The sequence below is a fragment of the Mirounga leonina genome, unplaced genomic scaffold, assembly GCF_011800145.1.
Source record: "Mirounga leonina isolate KUSES-001 unplaced genomic scaffold, KU_Mleo_1.0 Mir_151, whole genome shotgun sequence".
Taxonomy (NCBI): domain Eukaryota; kingdom Metazoa; phylum Chordata; class Mammalia; order Carnivora; family Phocidae; genus Mirounga; species Mirounga leonina.
In genome coordinates, this window is record NW_023270377.1 from 100691774 (window position 1) to 100704746 (window position 12973).

Sequence of the window (12973 nt, forward strand, 5' to 3'; positions counted from 1 at the left end):
ACTGCTAATGGGATACCATTTAGCCAAGCGAGTCGCGGCTGCAGGCGGAAGTCCCGCTGCCTCAGGTGCCCCCGGCCGGCGTCCGACCGCCGCCTGGACCCTGAGACACGCCCGCGCCGCATCGTAATTTTGGGTTTTTCTATATCGGTCTGCCCCTCCCTTTTGCTTTCCTCTAGTTCGGCCCCGCTCTGACCTAAATCCACGACTGGAGCGCCGTCCACCCGCCCACGCCCAGAGTCCCCGGACCAGCTCGAATCCTCCACTGCAGCAGCGGTCACGCGCAGCCAGTCCGGCCGGGGGAAGGAGGAGGAAGTGGAGGAGGGCGGGGCAGCCGTGCGGAGCCCGCCCCTCCCGCCTATGGCGGCTTCTCCTCACTGGCAGAGCCTCCTCCCAGCCTCCCAGCCCCACTTTGGATTGGCTAAAACGCTCTCAGGGGGCGTGGCCTCCAGGGGGAGGGCTGGAGCGGAAGGAAAGCGCCCCCTCTCGGGAGGCGGGGTTGCCTAGGCGACGCCGGGGGCGCGCTCGGGGGTGGGGAAGCGAGCCAGGGCTGCTCAATGACAAATCGGCAGGGGACTGCTGGGGTCCGGCCCCGGGAGGAGGCGAAGGAGAGGGCGGGGCAGGTTTAAGAGCAGCGGGACCAGTGCGGACGGCCGAGGCGGCGCGGGACGGGTCCCAGGTGAGGGTGCCAGCGCCCCGACAGGCCAGCTCCGGGCGAGGTGGGGCGCGGGCTGGGGAGGTGGGGTGCGCCGCCCCACTCTCGGTGGCCGCCTGTCCCCGCGCTCTGCGTGCAGGCTGTGGAGGGCGGAGGGCGACGCGGGGTTGCCGGCCTCATTCGGCCCCGGCCGGTCCCCGGGAGAAAGCCTCCGAGACCGGCCCGGGGCTGAGGAAATGGGGGCGGCGCCCCAGCCTCTCCCTTTTCGCCGCTCCTTCCCTTTTCCCACAAATGGCCTCTGCTTCCACTTCCTGCCCTTTCGGGCCTCCAGCCGAGGATGGTCCACTTCCTCAGTTCCTAGTTGCCGCTGTGGGCAGGGTAAGAGCTGTAACAGTGTTGCAAAAACTTGTTAGTACCTTAAGAACTTGGGCTGAACCGGGGCCGTGTTCCAAAAGTTGGTTGGTCTGTTTGTTTTGGTCCTGTCTTGCAAGTGAGCCTCAAGTTGTTTCTTTGCCCGCCCCCGCCCCCTTTAGTTCCTTTCTGATAGAGGCTGACACCGAATGTGGCTTCTAATAGGAAGCGCCACCGACTTGATCTGTCTGGCTGGACCAGGCTTCCACTCCTCTTTTCTTGCCCTCTTATAGGTATATGAGGTTATCGGGGTCGTGGTTGGTTCAGAATTGCCAGTGGCAGAGAGAGCTGTGCCCAGACTGCTTGTTTGAGCAGTGTCCTTTCTCTGCTAATTTACAGATGAATATTGGAAACGTTGGAGCTTTGATATTGTTATCAGGTGAGTCTTCTGGGGAGAAGAAGTGTGGCTGGCGGACTGCTTTAGAATTGCCCCTGGAAGAGACTTGGCTGATGGTTCATTTACGTTCCCTGTGAGGTGATTTCAACCTTTGTAGACGAGGGAACTTTATGCGATGGCCTAGCTTTCTAACCTCATTTCTTTTTAAGTTTTGGGGATGGATAGTGGGCACTGATTGTCAAAGACTATAGCGTGTCTTTTAGATGTGCAAATGGCCCACATTCTACAGCTGAGCAGCGAGCGAGGTTCTTGGTTGTCAAAGGCCCAAACAGGTGAAGGCAATGTTCCTTAAACCTGGAGCAATAGAATTAGAACATGGAAGTTCTCAGAAATGGAGTGACTGTGGAGGTGGCATTGAATATTGGGAAGAAAAGGAGGTCAGGGTGTGAAGACCTAGGTTTGATACTGGTTTTGCAACTTTATTAGGGGTGGGATCTTGAGCATGACTTTTCACCTGTCTGAGCTGGAGAGCATGCAGCAGTGAGAAGGTGGCAATTGTTTTCCCTGCCTGTTAGGAGAACATGAAATTAGGAATGTTGAAGGTGTTCTTTGTGGTAGCGGGGTGGGATGGAGGTAGGGGTAAGGAATAAGGCCAAGGATACACATTCCTTGTGTGTGGTTTTAGTCCTGTCCCCTCGTCTGCTTTCTTCTGACCATGTCTGAGTCTTTCCTTCCTTTACTTTTCATGGTATTTCCCATGGGAAACAGTGGGGATCTGAAATCTCAGCAAGATTTCCCTAGTGGTACAAACTTTCCCAGGACTTTGTGAATATGGGACCAAGACACATAGGTACGAAGACAAGGATTCAAATGTCAAATGGGATCTAAACGGGTGTTGGTGGAAGGTGGAAGAAGTAGAAAAGTTTTGAATTCTTGAAGGTTCTTGCCTTGGCTGGAGATGGTTTGAGACTCTGGAAATTTGTAAACCAGAGAGTTGAGGTAATCCGTTGTGCCACATCACCCGATCCCACTATGCCTCTTGGCATTCAGTTACTAAATTCCTCTTCACTCATGGAATTTATGGAGTTAGAAACATCGGTGGAGACCTTTTCTGAAAGCTAAATTTGGAGACAGTATAACAACAGTGTTGGAAGAGATCTTGGTGAACTCTTCTAATGTTCCCAGTGTAACTTGTCTCAAGATGATAGGCAAGAGTCCCACTTTTCATTGGCTCCAATTACTTCTAAACAAACAGCCCCTGCTGTTAGATATGCAAGATGCTTGAGATTTTTTTTTTTTCTTCAAGTGGGTATGTGTTGTTGAGAAGTCTGAATCAGAGAGACCAGAGTACCAGAGAAAATGGGACTCTTTCCTAATCACGGGGGAGATGGGTAAGGAAGAGGAGGGAAATTAACATTTATTGAGCATCAGCTATCCACTTGGCACGGATCCACTGATCTAACCAATATCAGATATGTAGCTGGCCTTGGAGATTTGGCCATGAACTGGCTCTTTTAGCTCCTCAGTTCTTTTGATTACTTAGAAATACAAATATGGACGTATATGTCCACGTATTCTTAAAGGTTTCAAAAAGGAGAGACCAGTAGGCGAGAGTGGGAAGAAAGATGAAAAGAATGTGGAAGTGGGAAGTCAAAGAGGGAAGGTATTTCAAGTTTATGTTGCTCTTAAAAAAAGGAACTGCTTATAATAATGATAACAGAGTGTTCTCTGTGAACACTCCCAACAGAGAGTGTTCTCGTGATGGGTGTCAGTGAATCTTCGGGGAGTTTGTGCTTTTTGAAAAAAATTGAAATCTAAATGCAGGAAGTGGTGCTGTTAATCAATACTTGCTAATATATTGTCATTGTTGCTTTTGCCAGGGCTTTGTGGGCAACTTAGCTGTAGTATACTCTAGGCCCACCAGATTGGGAATGGACAGAAAATTTCAAGTGAGGTCTGATCCAAATGAAAACATGTCATGCTATGTAATTTTACTTGGTATATGGCATGAGTTGAAGGAAGTGTAGTAGTTTGGTCCTGTATAGCTGGCCACTTCGTAGTTTGACTGTCTTGAATGAATTTTCTGCTGTGTACTGTATTACCCGAAACGTAACAGCTTCAACAGTGTCTGAAGTTCAGGAATCTGGGGAGCAGCTTGGTGGGTGCTTCTGGCTCAGGGTCTCTTCTGAGGTGGTTGTCATCTGAAGGCTGGACTGGGGTTGGAGAATCTGCTTCCAAGGTGGCTCACTCACATGGCTGCTGGCTGGAAGCTTCAGTACCCCACCGAGTGGGCCTCTCTCCATAGGACGCTTCACAACATGGTAGCTAAGTTTCTCCCCAGAGCAAGTGATCTGAGAGAGGGAGAGAGAGAAAGCAGACAATCAAGATGGAAAGTGTGATATCTTTGTATCTAATTTTGGAGGTGACATACCATCCCTTCTACTGGCACATAGGCCAAACGTGGTACAATGTGGGAGGGGACTGCACGAGGGAACTTGAGGACCCTTGACATTGTCCGAGGCTACCAAATTTCCTCTCGAAGGTTTAGACCAGACATTATTGAGAAAAATCTTTGTTTCATATGCTTACTAAAGTATGTACTCCAGGAGAATAAAATGCAGCTGGAGTTTTTACCATTTTAGAAACTTTTAATATTAGACTTTTAACTTTATGTTCTTTCTTCTGGTTCTTCATTGTCAGATGCTAGAATTAATTAGCCAAATATACAGTAGCTTTGGAAATTAGAAATTTAAATCTTGCTGATCCCTAAAGCAAATGAAACAGCTGAGTTTTTTTTAACCGTAAAAAAAATTGTTAAACAATGATTGCCAAAACGAATTCCTTGATGAACAGCTTAAAATTAGTCATTAATCATCTGTGTATTTTTAAAAATAAAACTCACTGGCAAAGTAGCTAAAAAAAAATCTTGGAGAACCTAAGCCCTCCCCCTCCCCCCCATTATTTTAAATCTTTGGACACTATTTATTGGGCCAGCACTTTTTCATTTCTCTTCTGAAAACCTAATACCTTTTAATTATCCACTTGGATAGAAGGACTTTATTCTTTTACCTTCTAGATGAAATCTTCCTGAAGTGTCTACAGGTGGAGAGAAGAGGCATCCTGAGCCTGAAGCCTGATTAAATGACCTCTGAGTTCCCTTCCATCTCTGAAATTTCTGTGATTGTAGTAGTTTCATTTAACAAATATCCTTGGAATGAGGTGTATTTAGAACAAGAGAGTTCATAAATCATGTTAAAATGTAACTTCAGAAAGCGAAGGCTGGTGAGAGTGGCTTTTGTTCATCCCAGCCCAGCCTAGAGTCGTCACTGGGTGGATTGGACACTCAGCACAACTTGTGTTCCCTTTCTTCCCATTTTTGGCCTTTTCCCCCATTTGCTGCCCTCGTTTGTGAGCTAGTATCTTTCTTTTCTTTCATCCTGCCTCTCCTATCATCCCACTCCTTCCTTCCACCCCACTCTGTGGGGAGAAACAGGAAAGGATGGGTAGACAGTTATAGAGTGTGGATTAGCTCATCCTCTTCTTAGTAGTGGATTTAGTGAAGGTGGTACCTCTATTCATACTTGCATGTTAAGCCTTTTTAAAATCTAAAATTATATGTGTTCATTCATTAAGTGCTGCCATTTTTTTCATGTCTAAAGGGGTTCTGTACCCACTTCCAAGGCAGGGTGTGTGTGTGGTTTTTTCAGCACCACCGCACAATTCCGACACCAGCTAGGTGTCTACATTTTGACTCAATTCTGACACTGTTTACTTGGAGACAGCATCAGGTTCCACAGATTAAGGGCCTGGTCCCACAAGACCACACTCCACTTCAGATGCCAGTCGCAAGCCCAGATTGTTACCTGTGCTTCTGATTGACTCACTATAAATCAGAGGTGTTCACAACCCCCTGCTTGGGTTTGATTAACGTGCTAGAGCACCTCACAGAACTCGGGAAACCCGTTTACTCATTAGATTACCGCTTTATAACAAGGGATATTAAAGGATATGAATCAATAGCCAAATGAAGAGATACATGGGGTAAGGTCTTGAACAAAGGAGCTTCTGTCCTCACGGAGTCGGGGGCCCACCATGGTGGCACGCGGAAGTATCCTGTCTGGTTCCCCAACCTGGAAGCTCTTCGAACCTCCCTTTGGGCTTTTATGGGGGCTTTATTACCTAGACATGATTGATGGAATCATTGCCGTTGGTGATTGATTCAACCTCCAGCCCCTCCATTGTCTCTGGCCTGGCCTGCTGTATCTCCCACATCTGCTCTTGGCCCTTCTGTTTCTCCGCACTCTCGCTAGAGTGAGCTTTTCAACAGGCAGGTCTAATGGTGTCCCCAGTTTGCTTGGAGCACTTCAGTGGCTTTCCAATGCCCTCAGTAGAAAGTCTAAAATCCCCAAACTGCTGGGCCTACAGGGTCTTAAATGATCTGGCCCTTTCCTTTCCCGTGTAGTTCCATCTCATGGCGGACTCTGTGTCTTTCTCTCTGCGCCAGGCGGCCATAAGGGTCTTCAGTTACTTGACTGTGTGTCGCTTGCTTCCTCTTGCTTCAGGCCTTCCTAAAAGCAATACAAGAGGAGAGGAGAGCAGGTGAAAGGGATCCTAGGTGGGAAGGCACTGGGCATATTCGTGGAACTGAAAGAAGGCAAAGCTGGCTAGCGGAAGAAAGGTCTTGTAGGCCATGGTGACTAGCGGGTTTGGATTTTATTCATGGTGCGCCATTAAAGGGCTTTACGTACGGGGGGCTGTGTGGGGAATAGGTTGAAGAGGGGCTAAAGTGGCCGTGACAGGTCATTTAGGAAGTCGTGGCCCTTCAGTGGTTGGTGCCCGGGCCTAGGGTATGGCAGAGATGGAAGAAGCGGGTTTCGGAGAGGGAACCAGTAGAATTGGCCACGAACTGAGGTGGGGGAGAGGCACGGGGGAATCAAAGATAACTCCAAGGTTTTTGGCTTTAGTAATAACTTGGATACAACTAATTACTTGAGTGACTGCTAGGTGGGGGATAGCGGAGAAGGGGCAGATTTGAAGCGGGGCAGGAAGAATCAAGAATTCTGTTTTGGGAAGGTTAAGTTTGAGATGCGCGCAGGACACCCACAGGGGGAGAGGTGGCAATTAGGCAGAGGGTCAGGAGTCTGCAGGGCAGGAGAATGCTCTGGGCTGCGGCTTAAAGCTTTGGGAGTTGCTTGTAGAGCAGCTGGAATGGATGAGGCCACTGAAGGAAAGTGTAGGGGTGGGGAGGGTGTAAGACCCAGCTCTGAGGAGGCCGGGAAGAGGAGGAAGAGCCGGCTGGGGAAGCTGCCAGCGAGCTGCCAGAGAAGCAGTGAGCTGGTGGGAGAGCTGGGTGCCCTCGAGGCCGAGGCCGGGGCCGGGCCATATCCGGAGGGAGATGCCAAGAGCGGTGTTCGAACTGGCCTCCTATGGGCCTTCCTCTTTCTAGGCAGTGTTCTCTCACAGTTGCTACAGGCAGGGAGGGACTGGGAGAGGAGAAAGAGAAAAGTTTTTATTGGAGTGTGCAACGCGGAGTTTATTGGTGATTCTGACCAGCCCAATTTCAGGAAGTTTTGCTGGGGGGAGGGAGCCACATTAGAAGGGATTTTGTGAATGACGTCATAAGGGAGGGAGACACAGGGCCTTGTTATGCAGAGTGGGGTCCTTGGGCCCCCTACCAACAGTCATCTGGGAGTTGGTTGGCAGTGCTGACTCTTGCTGAATCAGAATACACACACACTTCAGCGAGATTCCCAGGCAACTAAAGTTTGAGAAGCATTGGTATAGATAACCAGGGCTACAGGGAAATTGTGTCACTAACTAGAGGGACGTATGGCCATCAAAGGGGTGTGTGTGTTTGGGATGAAGATTAAGTAGAGAGTGTCTGTGCTGTCGGGGATGATCCCCTACGGAGGTAAAGACTGATTAATGATGCAGGAAAAAGGGGATAATGGTAGGAATGACGTTCCTGGGCAGGGAGGTAGTGGCACATGGAGTCCAGAGCCTGTGTGGAGTGCTTGGTCTTTGCTAAGAGCAGGAGTGTGCTATCCATCCATATAGCAGGAGACAGGAGGAGGTGGGCATGGATGCTGGTAGGTTTGTAGATTTGGTGGAGGGGCAATGAAGTTTGTCCCTGATGGCTTGTGTTTGGGAAAAATGAGGTGAGGTCATCTGTCCAGAGTGAGCATAGGGAAGGTGTGGAGGGGAACCAGAGTAAAATTTCTAGGCAGTGTTGAGTGAATTGCCTATTCCTGGTTTGGGATCATAAATGCATTTAATGTGAAGCTTCATAAGGCTGGCTGCAAGAATCTTTTCCTTCTCCAGCAGAGTTGGCTTGCCAGGTGCTGGGGCTGGAAGGGAGCGAAAGAGGTGAGGGCGGGACTGTATCAGCAAGAGGGTTTTCATACTGTGAGATCTAAGCTGCTGAAGGAGGGAGGTGGGGCACGGAGGGAGTTAACGCCCAGAGAGAAAGTACTAGAGGCCAGGGCTTGCCCAGCAGGCAGGACACTGTGGTAGCGGAACTGTAGTGGGTACTTAAGCAAGTGAGCTAGAAGGAAGGAGGAGCTAGAAGGAAGGAGGCTGAGGCTGGAGACTGGGAGGAGACAGCTGTTTCTGATGGTGATGAAGTGCAGGGCCTGAGCACAACAGTGTGACGGAGAATGAAGGAAATGGTTTTCAGAGAAGAGGCCAAGGACTTGGGAGAGGCCGAGCTCTATGACAGTTGTCCATATGAACACAGGGGTCACTGAAGAGGATGACGGGAGATGGGGTAGAAAGGAAGTCTGTGAACTGGAAGCAAATACCAGCAGTAGATGAGGGAAGTGACGAGGTCAAGATGACACGAGGGCAGCCAGGTGGGGGAAAGCGGATTGCCTACGCCTTGAAGATGCAAGAGGAAGGAGATTATTTTTCTGGAGGAAGTCCTCTACTAGAAGTGACAGTGGAAGGGAGGAAAGACACTTTCTTCCTGGCCCTGAGGCACATGGCTGGAGAGGAAGATAGAATCTGCTTAAGATAGGTGTCCCCAGGGCACACCCAAGTCTCAGGGAAAGCTAAAAGGTAGAAGAACGTTCTTGGAAGAGGTGGAGGGTCTTGAAGAGTTGGCTGGTATTCTGGGCATAGGTGGGGTGGGTGGGTGGGGAATGAGTCATTTCAGAGGATGGCTGCGGTCCTGTGGGGAAGGGAATCCTAGTAATGAGGGAAGTGGGAGGAGGGGATCGTCTGCACTTCTGGGGGGGGGGGGCTGGATGTTCAGCAGTATGCTGCCCCCCGTGGAGAAGGCAGACCCTCTTCTGGCACTGTAGCTCCCCAGTCATGGCTGGCTGGCTGGCTGGCAGCTTCCTTAGGCTCCCTAACCCTTCATACATGACCTAGCAGGGAAGAGAATGAAGGACTTTTTCTTTTTTTTTTTTTTTAAAGATTTTATTTATTTATTTGCGAGAGAAAGAATGAGACACAGAGAGCATGAGAGGGAGGAGGGTCAGAGGGAGAAGCAGACTCCCTGCTGAGCAGGCAGCCCGATGCAGGACTCAATCCTGGGACTCCGGGACCATGACCTGAGCCGAAGGCAGTTGCTCAACCGACTGAGCCACCCAGGCGCCCTAGGACATTTTCTGTGAGAGAAATTTCCGGAGCTGCTGGAGGAGATTTAGGGTAGGTCCGGAGATGCCCACTGGCAGTGCTTCTGAAGGTGAGTGACATCGTCTTTTGGGTGATAGAGAAGAGAGAGGGTCTGAAGGGCCTCTGATGATAATACTCCTACTCTTGTTTCCATATTGAAAATGCTTCTGAGGCCCTGAAGCCTTTAGTACGAATTTTCCCATTTGTTCCTTCCCGGTTACCCTGAAAGATAGACAGGGCGAATACTGAGGCTGAGGAGGGTGAAGTGACTGGTCTAGTGATACAGTGAGTGGGCGGCTGAATGAGGTCCAGAGGCCAGGCCTCTTCCTTCCTAGTGTGGTGTTCTGGACTGGTGTCAACTCAGTTCTCAGAGGACTGAGTCTCGGCAAAGGAATCTCCCTGGCCTATTCTTGTCCTTCTTTAAGGACTGGCAGCTCATCCTGCCTTCGAGTAGGTTTGGCTGCTAGACCAACTTCTTTCTCAGGACTTTCTAGAATACCAGAATGATGTCCAAAAACCGGGCAAGTGCTTACTCAGAGCCAGGTATTATATACGATAGGTGTTTTCTCATTTAGTCTCCATAATAACCCTGAGGATACACATGCCCTGTGCATTTTACAGAGGAGACTGAGGCTGAGAAAAGCAACTTCACTAAGGGAACTAAGGGCATTAGCTGCCCAATGGCAGACTCCAGACTTCAAGCCGACTGTTTTTTCTCCTGTCCCACGCTGTCATTGGTGTAGAACTACTGAAAAAAATTGTGGTAAAATATACATAGCATAAGATTTGTCATTTTAGTGATTTTTTGAAAAGAAAGCTCTACACCCAATGTGGGGCTTGAACTCATGACCCTGAGATCAAGAGTCATTGCATGCTCTATTGACTGAGCCAGCCAGGTGCCTCTCTGTTATTTTAGTGATTTTTAAGTATGAATTAAGTACATTCCCCATGTTGGGCAGTCACCATCATCCATCTCCAAAACATTTTCAGTCATCCCCATTTTGCAGCTCTGTGCTCATTAAACACAAACTCCTATCCTCTCCTCCCTGGCCCCTGGCAACCACTATTCAGCTTTCCATCTCTATGAATCGACGCTTCTAGGTGCCTCATATAAGTGAAATCGTATCGTTTTTGTCCTTTTGTGTCTGGCCTATCGCACTTAGCCTCATGTCTGCAAGGTTCATCCATGTTGTAGCTTCTGTCAGAAATTCATTCCCTTTTCAGACTGAATAATATTCCATTGTACAGATAGGCCACGTTTTGTTTTCCATTCATTCATCAGTGGACACTTGGGTTGCTTTCACTTTTGACTGTTGTGAACAGTGCTGCTGTGAACATGGGTGGACAAATCTGTTCAAGTCTCTGCTTTCGATTCTTTGGGCTATATGAGAATGGCTTTTTGTGGTCTCTTTCCTCCTGGAACTTGTCCCCTAGTTGCCTGTGCCTTTCTCTCTTTAATGAACTTTCTGATCCATAGTTCTATGTCGTTGATAAAAATTCCAGTATTTCACACTGTGTTTGAAGGTCTTCCCCGCCGCACCCCAGTCCACTAATGAGCAGTCCAGTGTCATGGCTCAGAAGCCAGGCTGCTGGTGTGCTAGCCCTGCCGTAGACTACTTAAGTGACCTTGCAAGTTCTCCAAGCTCTGAGTGTGTGCTCTATGCTAGTAGATGCTGTAGAAGTGGAAATAATAGTAGTACATCTCTAAACTGGATTGTATTTGGATAAGTAATTCAGAACAGGGACGTGCGTGCTAGTTCCAAATTTGACCTTCAGCTACTGAGAGATAAAGTGGTTCTATTTTTTAAAAAAAGATTTATTTATTTATTTTTGAGAGAGAGAGAGCGAGCGAGCGTGAGCATGAGCATGAGCAGGGGAGAAGCTGACTCCCTGCTGAGCAGGGAGCCTGACGCGGGACTTGATCCCAGGACCCTGGGATCATGACCTGAGCCGTGGGCAGACGCTTAACTGACTGAGCCACCCAGGCACTTGAGATAAAGTGGTCCTAATGTCTCTGAAGCTGCCTTTGCAGGTGGAAGGAACTGGAGTCTGTATACATTGGTAGACCTCTCAAGGCCAGTGAAATTCCCAGATTCCATTGGGGCTGAGGGTATAGTGGGAGAGGGCTTTATTTCAGAAACAACTGTATACTTAAAAAAAAAAAAATCAGAGCTTGCCAATTACCTCCCACTGTAGTTCAGTTGCTTTGTAGTTCAGGAAAGTCATCATAGAAATGAATTAACTTTTCAAAGTTTACCAGTTACTAAATATCCTCTTAAGACCAGATCTCTCAACCCAGATGGAGAACTCGGTTACTTTTTCCAAGTACTGAGCGTCTCCTAAGTACCAGGCACGCTGAGCACACAAAGATGAATGGGCAGCCCTCCGTGTGGTGGGAGAGACAGACCTCACCTAAGAGGAAATGACCGGTTTATCTCCATGCAACAGTAGCCTTATCGGCAGGCACGGGGCCCCACTTATGAGAGGATCAGCCACGCTGGGGGAGATCTAGGAAAGTGGCGGCGGAAGTATTTAGACTGTTAAATTACGGGCGATCCTTGAACAGGAGGAAGGACGGCGGTCCTGGCAGAGGGAATGACATGTGCATAAGGGTACAAACTAGAAGCAGAGTGCTTATGGTGAGTGACGTCAGAGCCTTCTGGTTTTTGTTTTAGTTAATTTAACTTTTGTTCATTTAGGTGTGTGTGTGTTTTGGCGGGAGAACATACAAAGAGATATTCATTAGGGAGCAGAAAGACCTAAAACAAATTTCCTTAGGCACCCGGGAGCACTAATTGAAGTTGTTTTGCAGATTTAGTTTCAGAAAAAACCAGCAAAAGACTGGAAAGGAACTTAGATCATTGAATTCAACTTCCTTATTTTTATAGACATGGAAACTGAGTCATATGTGTACGACAGTATAAAAATATTCTATCCACTGGTGCTAATGACAATAGCAGTTGTACAAGGGGAGGGAGAATTGAGTTTCCTTCTTTAAGTAAGTATGTGTCGGCAAGGCTGAGCACACAGAAAGAGAGAACTCTGATGACTTCAGTTGTGTCTTCCCGGGACTCTCACTGCTGGAGGGCCCTAGTCAATGAAAAGCAGTAAGAAAACACAAGTTTACCAAATCGAGAAGTCAAGACTGAGTGTCTTCATTTAATAGAAAGATTTAGCAGAGGTTCCGCAGCAGCCCTAGTGAGTTTGTCTGTGGAGAGATTGTTCGCTAACCGATACACATTCTTTACCAGGTGACCAGCAGTACCTGGAGCTGAGGGGCTCTGAGCCACGTCACATGTTATTCCGGTCGCTTAGCCCATCACATTGTGCTCGTCCCTGTAAGGGCCTGTGCCCCTTTCTCAGAATGTAAAGTCCTAGGAGAGATGGTCAGTCCGAAAAGGCACTGCCAATTGAGTAACAGAGGTTCAAAAATCCTTTCAGAAATCCTTATTTACATCAATGGGTGAAATGATGGGATTCTTATGAGTACTAGGTTGCCCTCATTTTTATAGTGTCCTTGGTATAACCGTGGGGAGTTGGCCTATTGTATTGAAATACCAGACCCCAAGTCGACAATTTTTTGTTTACTCTGAAACTTGTTTAATAAATAAACTTACTTTACTTGATCTGGAAGTCTCTGTTTTAAGGGCCTGTGTTATAATTAATAATGACAACCCCATAATAAGTTCAAATACATATTTAAATGACAACCTTAAGAGAGTCAAAGTCATTAGTGATAAATCCATAAAGCTTAAAAAATAGAAATTCATGTCATCCATTTGTCCAACTTGGCTTGTGAAACAAGGAAATGATGGCTTAAACTTTTTAGGTGTTTGGCCATAAGTAATGGAAATAAGATATGGGTGAATCCAGGTATTAAGTTTACACAGCATTCTAGATTTTATGATGACCATAGTTTGGGTCAACTTTATGTTCTTTAGGCTGCAGCACGGTTT

The 12973-nt window shown here is 47.9% G+C and overlaps 1 protein-coding gene across 2 annotated transcripts in view; it reads left to right on the forward strand.

The window, feature by feature from the left end:
• The first annotated feature begins 504 nt into the window (after window positions 1-504).
• The window catches only part of RALB (RAS like proto-oncogene B), a 44539-nt gene continuing 32070 nt past the window's right edge, over window positions 505-12973 (forward strand). The window contains exon 1 of one of the 2 annotated variants that reach the window (XM_035008203.1): window positions 505-676. The gene's annotated coding sequence lies outside the window, so the exon portion shown is untranslated. Of the gene's footprint in view, window positions 677-1323; window positions 1443-12973 lie in introns of those variants that run through there. The other variant, XM_035008204.1, reaches the window with a different exon arrangement.